Consider the following 26,820-nt stretch of genomic DNA (forward strand, 5'->3'; position numbering starts at 1 on the left):
CGTATAGCTGGCATTTTTTTATGAATCATTTCTATATTTGGATATATTGTTATCTACTAAGAATGCTTTGTTGTTTTAAAAAGGATTTCTGCGAAATCTATGAAATGACTTCCCTGTAATCAAAGAAATTTGTGAAAACACAAGCCTGTAATGTTTCTTCAGAATTCCTGATGAGAAATTCTTACGCATGTCCAAAATATGATTAATCCATTTTACATGAAAACATGTATCTATACCTATTCTTTCTTTAGAAAGAAAGAAATTGCATGAACAACAGCTCAACTCTGAAGTTCAACAAGAAACCCATTTTGATGCAGCCCCACAATTTACTACAAAAATTTCACATTTTACCCTAGATTTATGGAGTGTTTGATCCAGAAACACTTCAGTATGTTTAAGAGTTTCCTTCCAGTACCTTTGGCTTTTTGCCCAGTTTCAATCAAAACAAAATTTTTATTTTCAAGTGGTTTCTTTCTGCCCCTTTGATGTAGTTTTAGCTTGTTAAATGCATGCTCAGTTCATTCCTTTTCTCAAGTTGATTTCTAAAGGCAGACGGTATGACTACACCAACTCTCCCACGTACCTTATCAATCCCATGTCTCCAGGCAGACATTCAGGTAATGATCAGGAGGCAGAAGGGGGCTGCAAGTGTTGAGCAAAATCCAACACATCGATTCTGGAATCTGACCTCAGTGAACCACTTGCCATGTTTCTATTTTCCCAGCTGGAAATGAAATGAAGTTTATGTGCCCCATCAAAACTTCTTGGTACCATGAAGGCTTCAGAAAATTAACTTGAACTTCTCTTTGCAAAACTTGGAGAACCCACATCATTTGTACCAGAATATTGCTGAGAATAGTATGTTACAAAGGTAATTTTCAACTGATGGTTAAGACTGCCCATGCTCCCGTGAATGTGTTTACTCTATGAATGCCAATGTTTGTATTTGAAAACTTTCATAAATTACTGAACTTTAATTAACACAGAAGGACACATTAGTCACGGCAAAATCTGTTGAATTACAGTGATGTGCTTTGGCTCCAGCTAGATCTTGGAAAGCTTATTGCTTTTTTAATAGTTGGGATCCACATTAGATCTTAAACGCTCTAGGAGTATAAAGCCTGACTTTTCCCCACAGGATCCCCTGGATTCTCATAGTAAGTAGCTTAATGCTTGCTCAATAAATATCTGTGGAATGAATAAATAAATAAATGATGAAGTGAGTTAACAAGTCAACACTCCAGGAATAACTTTCAGTTTTTGATGCAAACCTCCACATTACTGGAAACATGAAATCTGCCAATAGATCTTTTTTGCACCTAAGAGTCCTTCCTTCATGTCCATTTCTTAGGCATTCTGATCTCATGCTTATTTTAAACCTGTTGCTGCTGAAGCCTGGCCTCCTGTCTCCCTCCTCCTCACCATGTAAACTGAAATGATGGCCTTGGCTCTATTCTCAGCTCAAGGTCACATGACTCCTCTCTGAGGCATGTTGACATCTCACAACCAGCCAGCAGGGAATCGGAAGAAGCTGAGTCTTAATGATTTCCAGTGAAATATTTTCTTTGAAATTTTGAAAAATTTTCTTTGAGGTTTTCTCAGTTAGCCCTGCCTCCCCGTAAACAAACACTATCAAGCCAACAAAAATAACCCCGGGTTTGCCCCGTGGAAAATATCAGACTTTACTATAGGATCGAAATGTCTCTTACTCTGATCTTCCAGGAAACATTCCGGGATTTGCTTGACAGAGAAAACTGATGGCTCTGTTACATCAGATCTTGCTCTATGTCCTGATGAATAATATTAAAAACGTAAGTAGCTTTTATGCATATTTTCAAAGTATTATATAGATATCAAGTTATTTTTTTTTTTAATTTGAGGTGAGTTTGTGAGAACTTTCCAAAGAGGTGTCAAAAAGTTATTGTTGGTTTTCTGATTCAAGTATGCAGACTTAGAGCCAGTGTTTATCTGCACCCCTTCCAATATCCGCACTGAAATGATACTCCATAAATAACTGCAGTACATCAGAGAAAACGGCTCATACAACGACAAGAGATTTTTAACAAATGTCTGTTAGACAGAAACAGAGTGGAAGCCCTTTGACAGATTAAAAACATGCGGAGGAGGATGACAGCAAAGGAGAGTGAGAATCGAGTCAGATTGGTGAGGACAAGACAAAGAACGGAGTATGATGTGGAAATACCTTCCGAACTAATGTATTTTTCCAGTTTTATTGCGGTGTAGTTGACAAATAAAACTGTAAGATATTTCAAGTGTACAACATGGCCTGGCCGGCATAGCTCAGTGGTTGAGAGTCAACCTATGAACCAGAAGGTCATGGTTCTATTTCTGGTCAGGGCACATGCCTGGGTTGCGGGCTTGATCCCCATTGTGGGGCCTGCAGAAGGCAGCTGATCAATGATTCTCTCTCATCATTGATGCTTCTGTCTCTCTCTCCCTCTCCCTTCCTCTCTGAAATCAATACAAATATATTTTAAAAAATAAAGTTGATGGTTTCATATACATACACATTGTTATTGGCCCCATGGAGTCAATGAACACATCTGCCACCTCTCGTATTTAACTTTTCTTTAGTGGTGAGAATATTTAAGTTCTATTCTGATAGAAGATTTTAATTGTACCGCACAGTGTTATCAACTATGGCTACCATGTTACACATTCAGTCCTCAGTACTGATTCAGCCTATCACTAAACATTTATACCCTTTACCAGCCTCTCCTTATTTCTCTTGCCACTGTTCTCCTGGCAACCACTTTTCTACTCTGTTTCTATGAAGACCAAATATCTTAAGCATGAAAGTCCCTTCATTTTCCAAGTTTATACTGGCAAACACCTGAGAGGTCCAAATAAATGTACCCTATTACTGTGGAAATATAGGGTTGATGGGATGGCTCTGGAATTCCAGAAGAAATCACTTCTATTCTGGACTGTTGGGTACCCTACTCTGAAACTAGCTTTTGTCCTTCTCATCCTCACATCGGTAAGGACAGTTGAACAGCCCTTTTCCATGTAGAGAGCTCAGAGTAATAATTTCTGTTCATTGAAAAGCCCTACCAGGGAAAAGACACACACAATAACAGGAGACTGGTTTCCTTCACATTCAACCAAGTCCTCCATCCTTAAACATGAACAAACAACTAAAGATCACCATCTGAAGGAAAACAACAACATAAAATAAAAGCTCCAGAGAAGCAAACAGAACAGACTCACTAGTACATTTTTCACTTTTTGGATTCAAGTTGTATACACATATCCAATCTTTCTGTGGTTGAAGAATACAATATGCTGTAAATGTCATCACCTTGAGAGTATAAAAGTAAAGGTAGAGCAGTCCTGAGGTGGGAGGGGAGGGAAAAGTAGAGGCAAAGCCAAGAGCATTGGCAGCAGCATCTTTCAAGGTGATAGAGGCTGTTGAGAGATATTGCTTCAACCTGATGGAATAAGGAAGACTACATTACTTAAAGGCATGAGTGTAGCTAATAAAAGAATGATATCAAAGAGTATAAGATGATGGAAAAGAGAGTGCAGTGTCAACTAAATCTTATTATTTTGAATGTATACATAAGTAGATATATCAACAAATTAAGTGATATGAGAGTAATCACTAGAACAAGCAAATATAGAAGCTATTAATATTTCCTGAGGATGTGGAGGATATAGAGGAGACTGCTGATGTTCATTACAAGCCTTCTGTTTCATTTCTTATCTTGTACAGAAATGTCTTTAATTTTTGAAAATTAAAGCTGGACACTAGTGCGAAGGGAATTATTTTCTCTGACTTCTGGTTAGATGTCCATTGTTTAGATGTCATGTGCCATAAGTTATTGGCTTAGTTCCTCAATTAGTGCAGGTGTCATGGGATTGATTAAGTGTCCTTAAGCACACGAACAGGTCAGATCCATCCACTTAAAAACTCCTTGTCAAAATCCCACAGGTATTGTCACAGAGTAGAGACTGTATGACCCAGGTGGAGAATCACCATTCTCGGCATCCAGGCATTAAGAAAGCCGACACACACCTCACAATTTTTGGCTCTGTCACTATTCTGTCTCCCCTAACTCCTCCTCTCAATGATATTCTCTCTCTCTCTCTCTCTCTCTCTCTCTCTCTCTCTCTCTCTCTCCATAAGAATATGGCTCCCTTTATTCCTTACTTCACATTCAACCATGGCTTGTCTCTAGATCCATTTCTGGCTTCATAGTCCAATTCTAACTCCTAATTATTCCCTGGATTTATGGTTTAATTTGGCATTTTTGGTTCCCAATGAGCTTTGATGGGCCTCTCATCATCATCAAAGCCTCAACACCACAGCATGAAGCTGGCATAGACCAAATCATTTCTGCAAGATGCCACACAATTCTGAAGAAATTATAATGGCATGCCCTGAGGTCCTTGAACTGACACAATAACTGGGGTAGTTCAGATTAAGGAAGTAACCGATCACCAGGAACCTGGGCAATCAGATGTATAGCATTCATCACGCTCTGGAGGGTGTCTCAAGAGTTTGCCTCTGTTCATACTATACAAATAATTTTCTCTAGGACTTACTGTGAAATATTTAAATCATAGTTCATTTTTATTGGTGAACTAAGTCAGTATCATAAGATATATAATGTACATGTCACCACTTTTCCTAACTGCACACTTTATAGTGTAGTTTCAAACATTTGTTTTACACTCAGCTTTGCACTCAGCAGGTGCTCCAGATGAATAAAGATACACATCAAGATCATGCTAATGTTAGGCAGAGAGAGCTTTTACCATTGAAAAGTGCCAAAAAAAATAAAGTGTCATTAAGTATCTTAGTATTCAACCGGTAATTGCCTTATGGTGTTCAAAAAATTAAAAATCCTTCTTTTCAATACCAAAAATAACCATGTAACCATTTATTAAATAAATGTATTGACCATTTAGTAGAAAACTGAAGTCTTAGAGTAAGGATAATATGAGTTGAATTCCTTCTCTCTTATTCACTAGTTTCAAAAACTTGAGTGAGATTCATCATCCCTCTGAACCACTTCCCTAAACATCCAAATGCAGATGTAGTCTTCAGGGCTTTTGTTTACAAATAACAGAGAGCAACTCAGACTAACTTAAACAGGAAAGGAATGTATTCGAAGGGTATTGAATTGCTCAAAGCCTGAAGGGGATCCTGTTATAGACTCATAAAATGATAAAAAAAATAAATTAGGGGAAGTGAGACATCACTGAGACCTACTCCACAGAACTCAGATCCAGGAAATCATTTTCCACAAATCCCCTGCACCATTGAGTCCGTACCCAGGCAAAAACATCTGATCAGCCATGCCCCTCCACCTGCCTGAAGATAAAAATAATACCTAATATTTTATAACACTCACCTCAGGGCAGGTATTATTCTGAACCCAATGTATATATAAAAATAAGTCATTTAATCCTCACAATGACCACACGGGGTTGTTCTTTTTTTTTTTTATCAATTAACTAATGAAATTGTTCACCTTGATCAACTAATGAGATACATATGATGATTATTGTTCATTTCACAAATTAGGAAACCAAGGCACAGAGATGTGAAGTGATGCCAGAATTCAAACCTGTTCTTTATAGTAATTTGTGTGTCCTCTGTGGTGATGAATATGCCAACCTCACAGATTATCCGGGTGCGTGGTAATGCCAGAATTCAAACCTGTTCTTTATAGTAATTTGTGTGTCCTCTGTGGTGATGAATATGCTAACCTCACAGATTATCTGGGTGCCGGATATTCCATAATTGTGTGATCATTAGGTGATTATGTGATAATTTCCCTCAAGTCTTCATGAAACAGGGATCACTAATATGAAATATTCTATAGTGGTTTGCTGAAGTGCTTATGCTTTAGAAGTACAGGCTGGCTTCCTACATTGAGTGGGCACAGTCTCTCTGGTAGAAGAAACATCAGTGTCTATCAAAACTGCACAGACAATGGGGAAACATACTGAAAATAAAGTAAAAAATAGAATCCTGGCGGGCGTGGTTCAGTGGTTGAGCCTCAACCTAGGAACCAGGAGGTCATGGTTCAATTCCCCGTAAGGGCACATGCCCTGGGTTTGTGGGCTCCATTCCCAGGGTGGGGCATGCAGGAGGCAGCCAATCAATGGTTCTCTCTCATCATTGATGTTTCTATCGCTCTCTCCCTCTCCCTTCCTCTTTGAAATCAATAAAAATATATTTTAAAAAAGAATATCACCTTGCATGGTGCTGTCTATCCATTTCATATCACGATATTCAGAGGAAATGATAGTATTTGCACAGCACAAGGGTGAAGCAGACCAGGAGGTTTGTAGCTGGAGCTGCCCCACATCCCACCTGGCTTCTCATAAGAACAAAAGATACAGGTGCCTGCGATCCACTCACAGTGCATCAGTACGAGCAACAAGCAGTGCCCCGTCTGCCACAGAGAATGTTCTCAGATATCAATAATTAATATTTGAGAATGTTCTAATAATACATTCTGTTTTCTTTTTTAAAATTACCTAAAGATTACTAACCAAACATAAATGTTCTACTTTAATCATTTGCAGAGACTTTAAAATTTTTGCAAGTAGTATTTGTAAATTATGTTATGTAATAGGACTAACCTATTAACACAGAAGTTAAAGGGGAAGAACTGTTTCATTACTGGGAGGCATTGGGGTGTTGATCTCTTGTTGAGTGTCCACCTCTGCCTCTTTTCATTTCAGAGAGGAAGGGAGAGGGAGAGAGAGATAGAAACATCAATGATGAAAGAGAATAATTGATCGGCTGCCTCCTGCACACCCCTTAATTGGGGATCGAGCCCACAGCCCAGGCATGTGCCCTTGACCAGAATTGAGCCGGGGACCCTTCAGTACATAGGCCGACCCTCTATCCACTGAGCCAAACAGGCTAGGGCCACCTCTGCCTCTTGTGAAACATCTCTATAGATGTGGTGGTCACAATAGTTCACAAAATGCAGTGTGGGAAGTGCTGATTTACATTGAATGGCCTTCTCTCTTCCTTTCCCTACTGCTACACCCCACCTTTGCTTCCCCAAATGTGCTATATTTCATCTCTGGCCTTTGCATATGGTACTCACACAACCTCAAATGCCCTTCCCTCTTTTTGCCAATGCTTTGCCTCGTAGCAGTGACCTTTCAGCAAAAAGTCACTGCTCTGACTCCATAGGACTGTCGTGGGTACTCTTCTTGGTCAGTCTCTTTGTCACTCCCTATCATGGCCCTCTTCACTCTGTAGCATAACGGCTTACTTAGTGGCAACACTGTGAGCCTGACCACCTGCACGCCAGCACCAAGCTTAGTGTTCAGCAGCAAAAGCTTATGTATTTTCTTCCTTCCTCAATGGTTCATTATTAATTTCATTTTCTAGCTTTGTCATTCCCAGACATTCCCAGAATTAACTATTTTCTCTTTTTCTTTTAAATTAATATTACCAATGCAGAATGAAGGGGTGTGTCGACACTACTCTGCTAATGAGAGTAGAAAAACCTTTCAGTAATGTTGAAGTTCTCCCCCAAAGTAGACATAGACTATGAACAACAGGACATGACAATAATTTTCACGGGCCCCCTGGAAACTCAACTTGTGTATCCAACCTGCTCCTTGACATCACCCCTTGAATGACCAAAACCTTTCATTTGCTCTTGACTCCTCCTATTCACACCCAATATCCAGTCTATTAGAAAATTCTGTCTGGTCTACCTTTGAAATGTATAAAATATCCAACCGATTCTTAGGGCCTCCACTACTTCTCACCGGCTGCAAGCCAACCATCCTCACTGGGATCACTGCAATTGCTCCTACCTGGCACCCCTCCGTTCCCCTCACCTTCCTATAATCCTGTCACCCGGAATCCTCATGGCGCCCCTCTGCTCAAAACTATCTGCTCTCTGTGGTGTTACTTCTCAGTCAAAGTAAATCCCAAGGTATTTTCAATTGCCTACATGATCTTCCCTCAATTGCCTACATGATCTTCCCTGCCACAGTCTGGCTTTTATCCTCATTTTAAATTATAAGTCATTCATTCTCTCTCTCTCTCTCTCTCTCTCTCTCTCTCTCTCTCTCTCTCTCTCTCTAAATCTACATTTATTGTTCTTTTAAATGTTCCAGGCAGCCCTGCTTCATAGCAAAGGCAGTGAAGGAGGAGGATTTTTGACAATTCACACCATTTTTGGTCACCTGGGCAGGCAAAGCTACTTGGAAAACCGGAGAACCTAACCCCACGGGGACTCTGGCACCATCCTGCCCACATCTCCCTGCTGGGCATTTAAGGAAACTTTATAATAGCACAGTCTTCCCCATGACTGGATAAAGTGGAGGCCAGCAAAATTAAGCCATAAATTATGAGGACAAACTGCTCTTAATGAGACTATTGTGTGCCAAAGTAAAATTGTTTCATAAAAAAATGAATCTCATTAGTTTGGATATTTTGGGCAAGAAATTTAATTTATCTCTTTCAGAAACTTCTTTTCATAAAAACAAAAAAGACAAAAAACAAACAAACAAACAAAAAACAACAACAAAAAACACCACAGTGTGAAAACCACTGAAGCACGTAACTATTTTCTAGTCTTGAGTGTTTTTTAACACTCAGGAACAGGGAAGATACATCTATAATAGGAAGTCAGTCATATCCTAGGATTCCTGAAATCACTCAAACATTCAAATTAAAGTGCAAATGTGCTCCTCATAAAACACTGCTCTGTTAGAGCCTCTAATGACTCGAGTACAATGCTGATGAAAGTAAGATGTTCCCAAAGTAAGAGAGAATTAATAATAATGCATCAGGGAACATTCTCTGGGCAGCCAGGTTTCAAGATAAAGTCCCCAGAACTTGGCTATGCTTGGCACTTTGGATTTAAAATTTAGCACAGGAGCAACACCAGGCCTCCCAATAGCTCACAGGTGAGGCTGCTCTGCAGAACTTGCCCAGAGTCTCTGGCTGCTGTCAAAGGTGATTCAACCCGTGGAGCAGGACGGGAGAAACACAGCCATCTGTGAGGCATCTGGAGTGGGGGTGGGGGGTGAAGGGTGGGGGGTGGGGGTGGAATTCGTCCTCCACCCATAAGTGCCAAGAGTGGGAACCTTGTACTGAGTCTACGAGAAAATGTGAATGTGTAGTATTCATTGTGTGCATTGCTGTCATTATTACTCATTGTTCACCTTTCCTTTACACCTCTCAGAGGTGTTTTCAGAGATTGCACCCTGATTTAAAAATGTATATATTATTTTAGGGGGAAACGGTGTACTAGCAATGGCAAAAAAATAAATAAATTATCAGCTATCTATCAAATCCATGAGTCTTCTTCCCCAAGTTCACCATCAGGGTCTCCAATCTTGTTCAAAACCTCACTTGCTGCAACCATAGCCTCGGCCTGCCCCTCTCTCCCGACCCCAGCCTCTCTGCCATGGGACTTCTCCCTCCTGGAGTGACTATTGGGCCTTAATATTTCCATCCACACCCAACTATGTTTTCTAAGATTATTAGTTCTCTACCCTATTCCCTCTCTACTGTCTGAACACTATATTCTAAAGCAAATAATCTAGTTGAAGTTGCTTGCAGATTTTGGTTATGTGGGAACCAAATAGGCCTATCACCAGGTTACTTGAATTTATAGGACAAACCATATCACATTTGATATAAAGATAGAGATAGAGACACATAGTGGTGAAAGTGTGTGACTATGACATAATGGCAGCGATTTCAAACTTCATTAAAACTCATTATGATGTTTGTAGATGTCTATGTTTACAAACCTCCTCTGTATATATGTGAATATACCTCTATCATCTATCTATCTATCTATCTATCTATCTATACTGTACCTTTCTCACCAAAAATTCTCTCTCTGGCAAAACCATTTCTACTCATGGTTTCCATTATCACCTATGAAAGGTGACTCACAGGTGTAAATCTCTGGCCCAGATATCTCCTCTGAGCTCTAGCCCTGTCTACTTAATATCTTCAAGCTGAACACATACCACTTTATTATCCTGCTTCCTCTTCCCATGGGGTAAAGTGAAATACAGGGGAGACTCGTCAAGTGTCTTCTCTTGTACCACCATCCACTGAGGAGTATAAAACAGAACTCTGAGTCATCCTTTTCTCTTCTCTCCCCTTCACCCTCAATATCCTGTCTATCACCAAATACTGTGTATTTTATCATGCATTTTTCTTATCCTAGTGAATCATCTCCATCTCCTTTAACACCATTATAGTCCAAGCCATATAGGAATCCAAATAAGAGGATTTTTATTGCAGTAGATCAAAGCAGGAGCTAAAGTTAGGAACATGGAGTAAAAATTACTCATAATCTAAAGACACCAGAAAACACACGGGGGCCAGATACTTCCTCGGTGTTTATTAAGAAGTATCCAAACCAGCCTCCAACCAGGACCCTACCGTCTTCTTCCAGTTTATAAAAGCAGATGCTATACCCGGCAGGCGTGGCTCAGTGGTTGAGCTTCAACCTATGAACCAGGAGGTCACGGTTCGATTCCCAGTCAGGGCATATGCCCAAGTTGTGGGCTCAATCCCTGGTGTGGGGCATGCAGGAGGCAAGTGAACGATGCTTTTCTCTTATCATTGATGTTTCTATCTCTCTCTCCCTCTTCCTTCTTCTCTGAAGAAAAAAAAAGCAGATGCTATGAGGAGGAAGAGGATTTTAGGAGAATAGAAGTTAGGATTAGAGAAGAGTTCTGTAGTTTTGTGAACCACCAATCAACCTGCCAATACCATTATTATCCCCAGGAAGTCAGGTAAAGAGATTGAAGAGTGGCTTTTCTCTCTTGGACATTGCTGGAGTGTGAGTTGTTAAGCCAGCACCTCATGCAGGAGGCCTGGCTGCTGGGAAAGGAAAAGTCAGCAGCAAGGTGTGGGTGGGACATGAGAGGTGGCATCAAGAGCAGTGAAGCCACTAGACAGTGAGGAGGCCCTTGGAATCCTATGGAAAGAACTCACGCATGGGCTCCATCAGAGAAAATGGCATTTAGAAACTTGTACCAAAGGGAATGTCTTCAGCTCACCAGAGAAACAATGATGGTCAAGAGAGGATGGCACCATCATCAGCAAAAAATAAAGAAAAAGAAAGAAAGAAAGAGAGAGAGAGAGAGAGAGAAAGGAAGGAAGGAAGGAAGGAAGGAAGGAAGGAAGGAAGGAAGGAAGGGAGAGAGGGAGGGAGGGAGGGAGGGAGGGAGGGAGGGAGGAAGGAAGGAAGAAAGAAAGAGAGAAAGAAAGGAAGAAAGAAATGAAGAAAGTAAGAAAGAAAGAAAAAGGCATAATCTTCCTCCAGATCCCAGCACAAACATCATTCTCTCAAAGCATCCTGCTAACTAGGTTATAACCCATGATTAAAATTCTCATGGTATCACATGATCTCACTCATGTGGAATCTAAAAAACAAAATAAGCTGATGAACAAAATAAGTCCAGAGACACAGAAACATGGGACAGACTGTTAAATCTCAGGAGAAAGGTCAGGGTGGGTGGGTGGGCAGGAAGAGATTAACCAAATCATTTATATGCATATATGCATAGCCTCTGGACACAGACAGTGGTGTGGGGCATGGGGGTGGGGTGTATGGGTCAATGGGGGAAAATGGGACATCTGTAATACTTTCAACAATAAAGATAAATAAATAAAAAATTTCTCACAGGACTGTGATGACGCCTTCTGGTATTTGCCAGAGGGGCACTTTTATATTAGTTTGTGTAATTATTTAAATTATGTCTCTCTCTGTAATCTCCATCCTCCCCGCCCCCAACATTATGCTTGGTGATGGCAGACACAATGTCTTTTGATGCTCATTTTTGTATCCCATCTGTCTAACACACTATTGGGCACAGAGTAAAAAATAAGTCGATGTTGGATACATCAATGCATTATGAAATATATGTATATGATCATAAAAAATAATAGCTACTTAATTTAAAATCCCAGAGTGCATCAGCAGCTTCTCTCTTAAGCTGGGTTGGTGTTATTGAATAAGCCAGTGTTCTTCAGTATTTCGGTCAGTTGGTCAAACCATAACAGCTTAAACAGTTGACACTGAAACTCAAGATGCAAAGAAGATCTCAAGTCGTAAGCCTTTGATTCATGTGCTTCTGTCACAGAGATGCTACTCCAGAGCACCCTCAGGTCAGACCAGGAAGCCCTAGATAAATCCTCTCATGTGAAGAACAGAAGACAAACATAGGCAGACCCTCTACGTTCTAATAGTAAATGGAAAGGAAATTATACCAGAAAAAAAAACACAGCAAAAAACAAACCTAAAACAGTGAGTATATAGTAAGTCCCCAGTAAATGTTAATTACCATAATCATTAGATATGCATAACAGTTATTTTGCTAATGAAGTATGTTCCTGTGCAAAATTCAGTTGCAGTTTCTTTCATGTCTAATTTTTTAGTTACATTGCTATTTTAAAAATCCTGACAAAGTGAATTTTTTATACTTTCAATAGCAGACTTGTCAAAAGGTTAAACTATTTTTACATTGTTATTTTCATTTTTCTTACATTAAAAAAAAATTGATGCCACACTGTTTCATTAGAATTCAGAGACAGCATTAAATCAGCTTCATTAATTTTATATTTCAAACTGGACACAGTTGAATCTTATAGACATGCAGCAACCAACCTTCTTGGCACCAGGTAATACGTGGACACTACCCAGATTTCTCCGAAGTCATTGGTTACTAGAAACTGTCCTAGCTCAGCAGTACTTTGTGTGTCTCATAATGAAGCAATGTCAATCCTAGACAAGCTTATTCCAAGTGTAAATTTGGCTGCTCACCTCTGGGAATACCATTTAGAAAATAACCTAGTATTTTTAAATTTATTCTAAGGGTGATTAAATAATTTTCAAATGGCTGCTCCAGGTTGGGGAATTCTTTTCTTTCTAGAAAGAACTTGACCATTTTTCAACCCCAGAATGTCATCCTCAATCTACAAGATAGATCATAAACTAAGACGCAAAAGTAAAAACCACGCCTTATATGTACATCAAAGCTTCAGTCTGTGCCAAACAGTGACAAGCTTTAAAACGAGAAGAAAAAGCCAGCATTCTTTGGAATATATAAGTGCTCTAATCTTTCACTAGAAACTCTTTGATTTAAACATGTGGTGTCAGAGCTGCAGGCCCAGGAGTAGCATATAATTAAAAACATATTTAAGGCAAGTTTCTAAAAGACATATTTATACAATCCTCTATCTTACTCAACCCAAACGAACATATGTAATCCTATTTAAATATTAACCATTATCATGGAAACTATGGCTCCAATATGGCGGTGATAGCTTTCCATTAATTTGTGTTGAGACCAGCAAGGTTAAAAATCAGGATTTAGTTTAAATGAAATGGCTGATTGCTTCTTTTATTTTTTCTGGAATTTCTAGGGTGAGCCATAATCTAACATGACTATCCCTTGTTATTATTCATGACTTTATCACTATCATTTATAAAGAGGAAATTATGTTTCTGTGGTTACTACTATGTATAAAATCATTAAGCATAATTAATGTGAGCAAAAAACAAACAAAACAAAAAAACACATCATGATAAAAATGGCATGTTTTCTTTCTACAAGTGAAGCCTGCAAATTGATCCAAATAATATGGGGGTGGGGGGTGGGGGTGGAGAGGGGGGGGGTGAGGGCAGGTGGAGGAGTGGTTGAGCCCCCTGTATGAGAATAGGATGTTCATGACTCACTGTCGGGAAGCCACGCTCTTTCAATTTCAATAATGGTGATGAGTTTGTCCTGAGTCATCGCTCTCTGGCCCAGATGTTTCTGTGACTAAGTGCTTAATTTTCAACAAGTGCCTTTCAGCAAAGCAAACACATAGCACAAGATATTTATATTAATTGAAAATGTTTACAACAATCAACAATGGATCAAATTACTATAATTTCTAAACCAGCTCTTATAAATATGTACAGATTTGCTTCACAAAACAATGGAGCCATGAGCATTTTCCAGCCCTAGTGACTAAAGACTCCTCCTCTCTGCCTTCCAGCTGTTCCACGGGGAGCCTCAGTCCCCTGCAGTTTTCAAGGACAATTTCATATTCTCAGTGGCCGAGGTCATGCTACTGCTATTCCCAATGCATTTAGGGATATACAGATTTTTTCTCCCCTCTCATTCCATAAGACAGGAAGCAAAAAAGATTTTTCAACTTGACTGCCTGCTCGGAGACAGCACTGACGCACGCTGCAGCCTTCATTTCACATTAGGTTGCATGGTTTCCTGTGAAAGGCAACCTGTTCAAGGATTGGGTCATGAGAATGAGTACTTTTTTTCTATTTAACAATATGTTTTCATCAGTGGAGCCAAAGACAGTTGATTCATTTGAAAAATAAACCAAAAATTACAATCCACATCTCCATAAGTCATGAGTACTCTTATAAAATACTTGTTGAGAACAGAGACCTAATTCATCTCCTTAGGGTGGTGTGAAAAGATTATAAACTGAGGCAACAGAGTCCTTTTGGAGAAATTGAGGTCTAAGAACAGAGAACACAGTCAGTACCATGTAGTTATGCGATTCTGAAATACTAGGCAAGGCTATACCATATATATATAGTTAATCCTCACCCGAGGATATTTTCATTGATTTTAGAGAGAGTGGAAGGGATGGGGAAAGACAGAGAGAGATACATCGACTGCTTGCTCTTGCACACACCTCGCCTGACCAGGGATGGGGATTGAGCCCACAACCCAAGTACTTGCCCTTTACCAGAACTGAACCCAGGATCCTTCAGTCCCTGGGGCCAATGCTCAATCCACTGAGCCAAACTGGCCAGGGCTATGTCATATATTTTTTGAAAAAATGTTGCAACAAAAAGGGCTGGTTTCTTTCATAAAGTACAATGGGGCCCTAGTGGATAGAGCCTCAGCCTACGGACTAGACCTTAATTCCAGTCAAGGGCATGTACCTCGGTTTCAGGCTCCTCCCCCTCCAGGGCCCTGGTCAGGGCTCCTGCAGGAGGCAGCCAATGGATGTGTTTCTCTCACATTCATATTTCTCTGCCTCTCCCTCTCTCTTCCACTCTCTCTAAAAATCAATGAAAAAATATCCTTGGATGAGGGTTAAAAAATAAAATAAAATGCAATGGGGAAACCCTATCCCAATCTTTCTTACAGATCTTACAATTAAATGGCCTGCTGAAACTCTGGAAGGAGAAAATAAAAGATATCAAACATAAGAAACCAAGTGGATCATCTCAGAAATCATTGTGTTGCAAGAAGAGTAGGACAAATTTCAGTGGTTCTATTAAAGACCCTCCTCTAGAAGGCATACAGGGATGTGCAAGGCAACTGATTTTTATTAAAATTGAGTTTGGTACTGCGATACCGGGTTGATGCACATGGTTGGGAATTATAACATGATGTACTCCTAAAATTCAAGAACTTCCTCTTTCTTGTACTGTTCTATTTATATTGTTTGTCCAGCAAATAGAGCTCATATAAGATAGAAATTAAGCATAGTTGATACTAGTAGTAGATATCTAGTAACCTGCATGTCTACCTCATTTTTCAGTATCATGCCTGAGAACCAGAAAATGGAATTTTTTAAAAGAAAGTGGCTCTACTTAAAATGGTAGACATATCTTGGATAGGTAATTCTTTTTTTTCTTTTCTTTTTAAATTTTGTTTTATTGCTTAAAGTATTACAAAGAGTATTACATATGTCTCCTTTTTTTCCCCCTCTTGACATTCCCCGGCCTCCCCTAACCCCCAGTGTCTTGTGTCCATTGGTTATGCTTATATGCATGCATACAAGTCCTTCGGTTGATCTCTTGCCACCCCCACCCGCCCGCCGCCCCACACCCCTCCCCAGCCTTCCTGCTGTAGTTTGACAGTCTGTTCGATGCTGCTCTGCCTCTGTATCTATTTTTGTTCATCAGTTTTTGGAGAGGTAATTTTTTGAGGAAAATCTATACTGTTTTCCACAGTGGCTGCACCAGTCTGCATTCCCATCAGCAGTGCACTAGGATTCCCTTTTCTGTACATCCTCGCCAGCACTCGTTTGTTGATTTATTGATGGTAGCCATTCGGGCATGTGTGAGGTGATATTTCATTGTAATTTTAATTTGCCTCTTTCTGATGATTAGTGATCCGTGTGTCCTCTTTGGAGAAGTATCTATTCAGGTTCTTTGCCCAAAAAATGGGGCTTTGTCTTTATTTATTTATTTTTAAAATATATTTTATTGATTTTTTACAGAGAGGAAGGGAGAGAGATAGAGAGTTAGAAACATCGATGAGAGAGAAACATCGATCAGCTGCCTCCTGCGCACCCCCTACTGGGGATGTGCCCGCAACCAAGGTACATGCCCTTGACCGGAATCAAACCTGGGACCCCTCACTCCGCAGGCCGACGCTCTATCCACTGAGCCAAACTGGTCAGAGCGGGGTTTGTCTTTAAATACCTTAAAAATGTCATCTGATCAACATGACTTCGTAAGGTTCAGATAAAAATACTTGCCTGTCATTATATATAGTCCTCTTTCTAATTCATGCCTGCTTTCATATCTTATTTTATTTTACTCAAAATGTAAACATTGGCATCAGGTTTTTAAGAGCTGTTGGACATTACTAGTATACACAAGAATTAATTAATTAACATAAGAGGAGTGATTCTAAAAGTCTGGTATGTCTATAACTTGGTAATTAACCTATAATTTAGGCATCCAGTGATTTTAAAGCATTAAATTCTGTACTCTGTGTAGACATGCATATCATCTGTACCTAACATTAAGATAAATCTCTTTCTAAAGAATTTTTATTTTTGTAATTTATTCTCCATAAAAGTAGATATTAATTTGGCATTTTGTTTATTAATTTCCTAATCCATCTACACCACGACTGAAGTATATTCAACAGTCCAGTGACTATTAAACAAATATTCCTCTTTTCTTATTAGCATTTCATTAAAAGTTCTAAAATAAGAAGTAATGCAAACTTTTCTGTTTTCTCGTTTTAAAATGGAAGTCAAGTCAGAAAGAGATTGCTAATTTATCTTTAAGCTTTTTCTCCTGTTTCCAAAAGCCATGCTCACCAATAAACCTCTCCCACTCACAGCATTGAAATAGACACGCTGCAACGGGAGAGGCTCTGTGCTGTGGTATGAAAACAGGAGTGGGTGCTTCACTTCCGCCTCCTTCTGGAGGATTAAACTGATACTAATCCTGAAAATACAAATAGAAAATCTGTTCCCTAAACATACCCTCACACACAAGTCGTTTAAATAAGAGGGGAGGGATTCTTGAACAGCTTTAACTTGGACAATGAGGAGAATGATTTTTGATTGCTAAGATAATAGTTTAAAACATAAATGATTATTGGTAGGTTTTGAACATTTATTGTCCAGAAGACACCAACAATGCCCTTTACTAACAATTCTTCAAGTAATAGGGGAAAGGAATTGATAGGATATTCCCCAAGACAGAAAGTAGGCCTAAAAGTTAAAAATTGACAGGCATTGTAATTTTGTCTCAGGTAGACTTCTACCAATGAGGAGAAACACACTTCGATAGCACGTAAACGTTTGCGTTCCTGGATAGCATGTGCAGTCTCACTAACAATAAAAATAAACACCAACAAAAATGTCACCTGAGAGCAGTGTTTGCATTTGATCTTCAAATAAATGATTCAGTTGTGCGTGACTCTGAGAGACATAACCGATAAATGGATGATGGGACACCATGCCACCCTACCATCACCTCTCGGGGCTCTTTTAAGGTCTGAGTGCATCAAGTGGAGAGGACAGTGCACCTATGTGGGCCAAGAGAACTGAAGTACCTAACTGACCCCTACTCTCAGGAAAGGGCGTTATCACTTAGGAAGCTCCAACTCAATTCGATCTTTAAGCATAACCACCAGCCCTATGGAGCAAATGCAGAAAACCCACCAGAAAGAACTCTTCACTAATTTACTGCCTCTTAGTTGCAAAGAAGAGGACAACTAAGTGATGAAGGGGCTCTGCTCTCAGCTAAGTGCAGTGGGTATCTGAGAACTCTTAAGAAATACGTGGGTACAACAAGTACATACACATCCTTCAAAAGCATATCTGAGCGAAAGTGGCTGCCATATGAGTCGGCTCACTGTGAAACATCTAAACATCTCTCTAGCAAAGAGAAGTGCTTGGATTTTTTTTTTATCAATCATAGTACATCACCTGGAGGTCTCCTTTGCCATAAGTAAAAGAAAATGAAAATAATGGCGCTTCTAAGCTTCAATCATACACAAATACTTCTATCTTCTCTTGAAAAAATGGCAGTGACATCTTGATCAAAATATATCTAAATTTGAGAGGATGGGGTTTAGATACAAAAACATATATGGTAATAAATGTGCTAAACTACATATTTTACAATATCCTATTTAATTTTTATTATTTGATATTTCATATAAACAGCCCTAGACCTAATATTCAAAGATCTATTTTTGCCTATCTCCTCCACCTTCCAGGAAAGAAGAACCTACCCTTTCATATATAAAGTTAAAATGTGTACACAGGCTCTTTTTTTCACATCAGGTCAGAAAAATTGATATTTTTCACTAGGAATCCACAACCTCACTGTGACTCAAAAGAAATAGCTTATGTTTGTCTCTGTGGTCAGTTTTCCTGGATCCAACAGTGCTCACATTATGTGTGATTAAACAGGGCGCTGTTACAATCCTATGGTAAAACCTCAAAACAAAATCACAGCAGAAGATGTGGTCAAAACCATGCCCTCTTCAACAAGCAACTGTTCTCCTTTTGAGCAACAGTTTTGGGCTCGCTCTTAAGGTCAAACACAGACTTAACACATGACCATGAAACACCAAGTAATCAAGTGACCCGAGAAGCACATTATCAAGTGGGTGTCATCTGACCTACCAGCTAAAGGAAGGCATGCCACCCAACTTTCATCTCCAACTGGGGGTGGTATAGACTGTATCAGGCTTAGGGAGGTCCCGAGTACACAATACCTGGGGGGAGGTACATACCCAGGATGATCATTCCTGCTGCCCCTCACTTACCCCTCAGCAAACACCTGGGTTGCACGCAGAATTCCTTCATACTAATTGGTTGAGAAGGAAAAACATCAAGCCTGGTTGACAGGTGGTTCTTCATGATATCCTGATATCACACAAAATTGCATTATTAATGCTGTACATTTTTCATTTAAGGTGATCCTGAAGGACAATGGGGATGGGAACTCCTCCAGGAGGGAAGAAGGTCAAGCCGCATAGTCATTGTTGTGTCATCTCGGGTAAGTGATTCTTGCCATCTAGAGTTAGTAGGAGTGCTGATTATGGTGGGAGACAAGGAGGAGTATGTTGTTGCTGCTGTATCCCTCCTACTGCACCCACGTACATTTGCACAAGAGAAGGAATTAATTCAACAAGCTAGTACAGGCAGGATCGTCAAGTGTTCAAATCTCTCAGGAGTAAATTTCAAGTTACTTGTCAGCTAAAGAAGCTGTCCAGTGAAAGTATTGGCTAAAAGCAAAGAAAATGGGAAACGAATAGTTAGGAAAGAAATTATCATATATCAAATATGACTCTGTGAACAGCTTTATAAATGAGGACTCTAGCGATGACCCATATTGTCATTGATCTGCTCTGCTTTTATTTCTATAAGATTCCTTTTCTTTTCCATTCTCACTTTGACCAATGATATTATACAGGATGTGTAGGTAATAATAGCACAAAGACTACAGGATATCAGGATGCTGCTGAATTATCAATGGAAAGAATGAACATAAAGCAGAAATTAATGCAGGAAGGAGTGAGACTGTGTGCTATCGCTCGCAGAGGGAAGGTTTGTTTGGGTTTATACAGGAATAAGTTCATTATGTTAGACAGTAGTACTTCAAAGTTATTATGTAGTCATTTGGAACTTTAAATATTGGAAGATGGGTAAAGAGAGTGAAATGGAGAAGGAGGAAGAAGAGGGGATAGAAGAAGAAGAGAGATTGATAAGAAAAAAGGAGGAAGGGGAGCAGGAGGCGGAGGAGAACAGAAGCAGTCACAGCCGTTTTCTATGATCCTCCTGCTATAGCAAAAAGTAGAGGTAAAATATCCATTATGGCAAGACTACAAGATGAAGGAAGGCTACTTGCTACCATCTTATTTATTATTCAAGAACTTTAGAGTTCAGGGTTTATGACTGCAGCATAGCCTAATCCCAACCTGACTAATATGACACTCAACATGGTTTAGCTACAGTTTCTATATCCCAGTAAATGACAACTCCATCCCTCAAAATATTCTGCCTCTTTTTCTTTAACATCCAACATCTAATCAATCAGTGAATCTATTGCTCTGCCTTCAGACAACATTCAGAATCCAACTTTGGAAGTCATCTTCCAAACGATCATCTTTTATCACTTGGGTAACTGCAAGAGCCATAAAATTACTCTCCCTCCTTCCTTACTCATTTTCCTATAGTCTAATATCAATACAGCAAACACAGTGATTCCCTTGAAATGTACATCGCAATTTCTATAACATGATTGTGTCAGCAATGTAGTGGTTTTAAATGTCCCAACATCTCCTGAAAACCAAATAGAAAAACCAGTATGGTTAAAGACAATGTAGATAACACACCCAGAATATGGGTCTGTGCTGGTGACTGCCCAAGATCAATAGCTGTGCAACAAGGGAGCAAGAAGTAAAAGATAATTAAACAGTTTCGAAGTCCCCAGTAAATGTGCATCCCAAAGAAAAGGACTTACCCTGAAAGGAAATCTAGGAAGAAAAAAAAACCTGAGATAAATTAATGAAATTAGACAAAAATCTTCACAGGCTCAGAGTTCCAGATAAGTGCCCCAAATGACCCAGATGTGAAGGAAACTTCATGGATATGATGGATCTAGTCTTTAATAAAATCTCACAAATATCCAGAAACTACTTCCCTCTTCTAGAAGGACAGTGCCTCCTCCTACTAGGAACAGCCAAATTGAGCAAGAAAGAAACTGTGTGAATGAAAGAGAATTTTTGAGGAGATCAGAGAAAAGAACCCCCAGGAAGTATGAGGTACATTAGAAGGCAAGGTCTGTGTACCTCAGGGACAAGAGGCAGATAATCTTTCTAAATCAGACATAGCTTCAAGAAACAGACAGTGGCTAACAAAGAGGACATATTTTGAATCTTTACTGGTAAAAACAGAGAAATAAAATTTTAAAGTCAGATATAAAAGAAGCTACCTTGTCCTGCATTACTCCTAATATCCCAGGAAATTTCATCTTATTTGGTTCCTTTTTCAGTCTGCAGGCCGACGCTCTATCCACTGAGCCAAACCGGTTCGGCTTTGGTTCCTTTTTCAAACATGGGTCACACACACCAACAAAGTTCTATCACCATGCAAATTACTACTAAAATATAAATGAGCCTTAATAACATTAAGATAAACAATGATAATTCACCAGAAAAAATGAGGTCACAGAGCAGATGAAACCTTCAATGTAATTTTTCAACATCAGGAAACAATTAAGGCTTTGATACAAACATCAGAATTAAAAAAGTAGAAGAGCTCAGAAGTTAATAGATATCAGAATTAAGAACAAATAAAAAATATTTCATAAAAGAACTAAAAGATGCAAAATCTCTGGCTTTAAAGATGGAAGACGACCATGGCCCAAGGAATGTGGATAGCGCTGGAAGCTGGAAAAAGTGAGGAAGTAGATTCTCGCCTGGAGCCTCCAGAGAAGAACGCGGCCCTATCAAGCCCTGATTTTACGTATAGACTCGTGAGACTCATGTCGAACTCCAAATCTTGAGAAATATAAGGTAATACCTGTGTATTCTTTTAAGTCACAAGTTTGTGGTAATTTATTATCTCAGCAATAGAAAAACAAATACACTATACATGTACTAAAATTGCTTTTTAATGTATAAGAATGAATTAACACAAAATCCAGATTGGCAGAGTATACTGGGAGACTTCTGATGTACTACTGGGAAATGTTTTAAAATGTCTCAAAATGGCAGGTTTATGAGTTTTTTGTTTCAGTGTTCATTTATTTTATGTTAAAAAGGGGATTTCTAAAGACAAAAGCAGTAGACAAGGACTGCACGCTGCATGGGAGCATGACTCCGGTAGCCGGAATGGACATTTGCTCACGTTGTGGATTTGTTCATCAACTCCATGACAGCACAGAGAGTCCAGGTGATGAAGTGCCTTTCTGCTCGCTCTACCCTTTAAGACAGCAAAATTGTGTGAATGCCTCACGACTGTGCGGACATCAGGAGACTCACCCATGTCTGAGTCAACTTGCTGGCATCCCGGGCCAAGAGGGCTGCCCATTCGGTGAGGAGACTCCAACCACACGAGTCTGTAAAGGCACCCCCAGTGGCAAGAAACGAGTGTGAGAGGGATTTGCAAGTGCTAGCCCAGCAGCTGGATCTCAAACAGGAGGGAACTGCACAGTGGGAGGCTCTGCCCGGCCCGCTTAAGAAACCGCGCATGTGCTCACAGCCAGCCAGCATCTGGACAGGCGCCACATGGATGAAAATGACAGCCCGTTAGTGCCTGTCTCCAAAGCACACGCAGCCAACAAGGAGGGAGCAGTGGCCAAGACCAGCTAAGTAAAGAGATGTTTGCCCTTTTCTCTACATCGCTCCTCCCTGACTCCCTCTGACCCAGTGGAGCTGGCTCCCAGCTCCAGAGCAGACTGTGCCCAATCTCCATTCCAAGTCCCTTGTGCCAACAGCCTGTCCTGCAATGGGAAGAAAAGGAGTTTTGAAGAAAAAAAAAATTAAAAATTTGAACTGGCCTGGAGTGGATTTAATAATGGAACGTGACCAGAGAATCACGGAATCTGCCCAAGATATAGCATCAAGGAGTGGGAAAAGGGGATTTGCTATAGAACGTTTCAAGACTATAACTGAAAAGAAGAAAACTGTGTCAACTTAATATTCTACCAAATTGATACTGCTAAAAAAATGTATGTAGATAGAAAAGGGTCTCATGACTCTGTCTAAGCAGCTAAATTTAGTGTTCAAGTTCAAAGATGGTGGGGCCCTAACTGGTTTGGCTCAGTGGATAGAGCGTAGGCCTGCGGACTGAAGGGTCCCAGGTTCGATTCCGGTCGAGGGCATGTACCTTGGTTATGGGCACATCCCCAGTGGGGGGTGTGCAGGAGGCAGCTGATCAATGTTTCTCTCTCATCGATGTTTCTAACTCTCTATCCCTCTCCCTTCCTCTCTGTAAAAAAATCAATAAAATATATTTTTAAAAAAAGATGGTGGGGCTTGAAGCTCCCTCATCAAGTGCTATAGCTCAGCCATTCTTTAACCCTCAATAATTTATGTAAGCGGTAGTTTGCTAGTCTACAAAATATAGAATAAATCTTAAAAACTGTACCCCTCTGCTCGCATTAAAAAGGGTAATAATAGTAGCTATTTTCTAGGATTATGAGGATTAGATCAAATTATAGGCACAAAGTAAATGCCAGGGTGCTTGACACATAGCCAGCACTCACTGACTGTGAACTTTAATGACTGGCTGGGCGTGAAGGAACTCAAGATTTTCTGGAGATGGTGACACTTGAGCCACTGGATCAATAATGGCCTAGAACCTGGCCCAGCCGGGGTATTGGTGATAAGAGGGGATGGGGACATTCCAGGCAGTGAGAACAACATAAGCAAAGAAACAAAGTAAGAAACAGAAACATCATGACGTTAGAGGGCACCCACCCCTCTAACATCACGATGGTGCACAAACACCATGTACACCATTGGGGATGATGTATATACTTTAGCATTGCTGAGGCATAAATTGTTCAAAAAATGTCTGAAAGATGGAGATAAATACTAGATCACAAAAACTCTTGATTACCCTATTTTCTATCCTTCTGTGCTCTGCATCCCAGGAAGGGCCCAAACTCTAGTTATTATATATACAATGTCCTTGTCTACTTGGCTACTGCCTTCATTTAGAAATTCAAAAGCTCACACACGCGTAGACAGGATTATAGATGACTCCAGCACGATCTGAGCTTCCCTGAATGCATTCAAGGTCTCGTGTCATGGTACTCTGCTCACACTAGCCTTCATGCTTGAAACAGGCTTACTCCTCACTTACATGATAAATTTCTTCTTTCAAATTTAATTTAATTGTGGCCACCAATGGGAAGCCTTGGGGTTCTTTTCTTTTTTTACTATTTAGCAAATATTTATTGGCACTTCCTCATACATGGCACCGTGCAAGATGCTAAGGGTGCAAATGGGAACATGCGAAGTCACTGTCCACAAAAGGGAAAAGGCTTCTGAGGGAGATGGACAAGTCAATAGGCAATTACTAAGCAATGTTATGACTCAGATAAGTACAGAGGGGGCGCTCTAAGCACCCGAGACTCCTACCCCTGGCCTGGGGATCAAAGAAGGTTTCCTCATGCCCTGAATTCTCCTGTGTTCCTGTCACACCCACTTAGACTGCTGAGAGGAAGGAGGAAGAAGAGAAAATGAAGTCGTGCTCAAACTTACTGTGCTTTAGTATGTGTCAGAAGCAATGATAAAGCACTTTACATGAGTATCCAACATAATCCTCCCAACCCCAAGAGACATCCACTTATCATTCCCATTTCAAAGATAAAGAAACTAAGGTACTAGAAATAAATTAACTTGCTAATGTCACTCAGCTAGTGAGTGGGAGAGTCAAAACTCTGGCCTTGAACAGATTAACTCCAATTTGAGGATGTAAAACCCTGTACCATGCCCTATGAGAGCAGCAAAATGTCTCCATTTAAAAAAAGATGATTCTAGATTGAGAGCAATTGTCACAATTCACGGTAAATATTGTTGACATACCCTCATGATCCCATGTCCTTCTAGACTAGTGGTTCTCAACCTTCCAAATGACTTGGCCCGTTAATACAGTTCCTCATGTTGTGGTGACCCCCAACCATAAAATTATTTTCGTTGCTACTTCATAACTGTAATTTTGCTACTGTTATGAATCGTAATGTAAATATCCGATATGCAGGATGTATTTTCATTGTACAAATTGAACATAATTAAAGCATAGTGATTAATCACAAAAACAATATATAATTATATATGTATTTTCTGATAGTCTTAGGCGACCCCTGTGAAAGGGTTGTTCGACCCCCAAAGGGGTTGAGACCCACAGGTTGAGAACCGCTGTTCTAGACCCTAAGAGATCCTCTAGGACGGTACAGGGATGGGCAAAAGTAGGTTTACAGTTGCAGTACAAATAAATCATACATTAATTAATAATGATACAAGAATACAGTCTGTTTCATGTACCTTCAACTGTAAACCTACTTTTGCCCTCCCCTGTGTGATTCCCCTTTTATCTAGTCTCTTACAGAAGGATGACTCAAAGTTTTCACTCAGTAAATGTTACCTCGGGAATGCATTAATGCAGATATGAATGAACAAATCCTTAAATGAATGAATTATCTTAAGAACGAGAAAGAACTGAATACATGGGGAAAGGCACAGAGCTTTAGAGGATGGTGACAGGTGACAGCAGGTCATGGGCACAGCTCCAGACCAGCATGGCAAGTTGTCAGCATCCGAGCGGTCCAACCACAGGCAACAGGGAGATGTCCTGGCAGCTCAGTAGATCTGTCCGTGGACTTGGCAGTAGGAAAAAGATGGACAACCAGGCAGGCAGGTGGTGGGCATCAAGGATTTCGGAAGCAGGTACAGGTAGTGCAGCACTAAAACAGGACCTGGTCCCATTTAAGTATCGGAGTCATCGAGTGGCACTCTATCCCAGAGAACAAAGGTAGGCATGCCGGGGCAAAGGAAACAAGCAGAAGGACAAGATCTGGAGCCTGGATTCAAGGTCAAAGCTGCACCAGCATGAGAAGCTGATAGATGCAGAGCCAGCAGGTTATGCACACAGGTCTCTCTACAGCCTCTGTCAAGAATCCCTCTTGCTCTTTGGACCAAGAGGCCCTGCAAAGACTGTTGGTTTAGCCTGTTTACAGTAATTTATTGGTCTCAGCTGTGGAGATAGGCAGTCTGGAAGCAGGAAGTCAAGCACATCATTATGAAAGGAAAGTTTCTGTGATCAGGCCAAAACCAGTGGAGTCATCCTTGATTCCTCAAATTCTTTTATGCCACAGATCCAAACAGTCAGCAAATCCTGTAAACTCCTCTTTGAGACTGTATCATATTAAGCATCTGACTGCTCCTAATAATTCCACTGCTATGACTCTGGGCCATGCCACCATCATCCCTCACCAACTTGATTACAAAAGCTTCCAGCCACACCCCTGGCTTCTGCTCTTCCCCTCACCCCACACCTCCACCTCCAACCATCCTCAGCACCATAGACAGAGTGATCCTATTCTCATTTTGTTCCATTTTCTCTTCGGTTGTCTTTTTCTTATTGATATTTAACAGTTCTTCATAGGATTGTGTTATATACACATGGCCAATCATCTCCAAGGCTATGGCTTGTCTCCCCTGGCGCTCCATTCAAAACCCACCAGCATCCTGAGCAACAAGGTAGTACATAATCACCTTCTCTTTCTCCTTCGAACCGCATCTCTTACAACTCCCTCATTTGTTCATTGCTGTTCTGTGTGACTATGATGGACACCCTCTCACCTCGGGGACCTTGCACTGGCTGTTCTCTCTGCTAGAATGCTCTTTCTCCTGATAACCACTAACTCGGTCTCTTGCCTCCTTCACAGTTTGACTCAAATATCAGCTTTTCATGGCGGCCGTCTCTGGTTCTCTGTATATGATTTCAGAAGCCCTTCCCACTCACATATATACATACTATCCCCTTGTCCTAACTTACTTTTTCACTGTAGCTCTTGTAATTATCTAACTTGC

General features: G+C 40.2%; 1 long non-coding RNA gene across 1 annotated transcript; it reads left to right on the plus strand.

Moving 5' to 3' along the window:
• Positions 1-1,737: 1,737 nt before the first annotated feature.
• Positions 1,738-21,685, plus strand: LOC139013008 (uncharacterized). Its single transcript, XR_011471919.1, has 3 exons — positions 1,738-1,811; positions 19,189-19,271; positions 21,623-21,685. It is a non-coding gene; the product is annotated as an uncharacterized lncRNA (long non-coding RNA).
• Positions 21,686-26,820: the final 5,135 nt, after the last annotated feature.

The sequence above is a fragment of the Myotis yumanensis genome, unplaced genomic scaffold (assembly GCF_028538775.1).
Source record: "Myotis yumanensis isolate MYYU_CA2020_CCGP unplaced genomic scaffold, mMyoYum1.0.hap1 SCAF_6, whole genome shotgun sequence".
Taxonomy (NCBI): Eukaryota; Metazoa; Chordata; class Mammalia; order Chiroptera; family Vespertilionidae; genus Myotis; species Myotis yumanensis.